The sequence below is a fragment of the Mesocricetus auratus genome, unplaced genomic scaffold, assembly GCF_017639785.1.
Source record: "Mesocricetus auratus isolate SY011 unplaced genomic scaffold, BCM_Maur_2.0 Super-Scaffold_100676, whole genome shotgun sequence".
NCBI classification, from domain to species: Eukaryota; Metazoa; Chordata; class Mammalia; order Rodentia; family Cricetidae; genus Mesocricetus; species Mesocricetus auratus.
The window spans coordinates 90,088,386-90,089,868 of NW_024429266.1; the positions used below are offsets into that span (position 1 = coordinate 90,088,386).

The 1,483-nt window shown below is 47.3% G+C and overlaps 1 pseudogene; it reads right to left on the bottom strand.

The window, feature by feature from the left end:
* Window positions 1-236: 236 nt before the first annotated feature.
* On the bottom strand, window positions 237-630 carry LOC121136487 (annotated as a pseudogene).
* Window positions 631-1,483: the final 853 nt, after the last annotated feature.

A 1,483-nucleotide genomic window follows, 5' to 3' on the forward strand; every position in this document is an offset into this window, starting at 1 on the left:
CCTCCCTCCTACAAGGGAGAGACCTTTTAGCACTTGCAATGAAGACACACACACACACACTCTCTCTCTCTCTCTCTCTCTCTCTCTCTCTCTCTCTCTCTCTCTCTCTCTCTCTCCTGGCAATAAAGGCAACACATGCATTTCTTAGTACAAACAGCTGGACGTCTTGTCTTTCTTTTCCTGATACCTTGGAGTTGCTTGTGGTTCAGGCGCCGCATGTCCAGCCCCATGGTTGTTCATTTCTTGCATCTGGAATATCCTTCAGTGACATCCTTGGCCCGAGATACTTTGCCATAGTCTTCAGCCACTGGACAATTCCAACCAACCCCTTTACAGTGTTTCCTCTCTCTGTCGGTTTTACAGAGGCCAACCCGGTACCCCAGTTTCTTGTAACCAACCTGGATTCGTTTGATGTGTTGGCTCAGCGCAAAGGGCCCCGACCATCTTGACACACACAGGCTCATCACAGTTGGTGGCAAGCGCACAGAGATGGCGTGTCGCTTGTCTCAGGCTTTACCAGCTTTGAGGATTCCACACGCTAGGCCAAGGTGGATGAGGGGGGTTGTGAGCACCTTCTAAAGCAGTGTGAGTGCCTGCCACACCTCCAGCAGCAAGGTCTTCCTCAGCCATGGTGGTAGATTACAGCTGAAGCAATCACCTCCCAGCTTGTTAGCATCAGGGGGGGAAAGCAGGTTGAGTGTGTCGGTTTGAACAGGAATGGGATTAGCAGGTGAGGCCTTGTTGGAAGACGTATGTCTCTGGGGGTGGACTTTGGGGTTTCAAAATATCAGGCCAAGCACACTCTCTCTCTCTCTCTCTCTCTCTCTCTCTCTCTCTCTCTCTCTCTCTCTCTCTCTAGATTCAGATGTAGAACTCTCAACTCCTTCTCCAGTGCCATGTCTGTCTGCATGCCGCCATACTTTCTGCCATGATGACAATGGACTAAACTTCTGAACTGTAAGCCAGCCCCAATTAAATGTTTTCTTTTATGAGTTACTGAGGTCATAGCATCTCTTCACAGTGACAGAACACAGGCTAAGACAGAAGACACTGGTACCAGTAGTGGGGTATTCCTGTGATAGGCCTGGCCATGCTTTTGTTTGAAGGAATGTAGAGCACTTTAGGACTTTGGACTAGCAAAGTGATTAGGCACTTCAAGTAGAGTTAATAGGCCATCCTCGCTGAAGCATAGAAGACAATGATGCCAAGGGTGATTTGAACTTTGTGGGCCCAGCTCAAGAAGATTCAGAAGGGAAGAATATTAGTAAATGACCTAGAGACCCTTGTGATATTTTGGCAAAGAGTATAGCTGCTTTTTGTCCTCCTCCAAAAAAAAAAAATCTGCCTGAGGCTAAATTGAAGAGTTTTGGATCCATGGCCTAGGCAGAGGCGATTTCAGGACATCCCAGTATTAACTTTGTCATACGGTTATTGACATATATGCAGGCATATAACAAAAAGGAGCAAGCTGAACAAGGAAAAA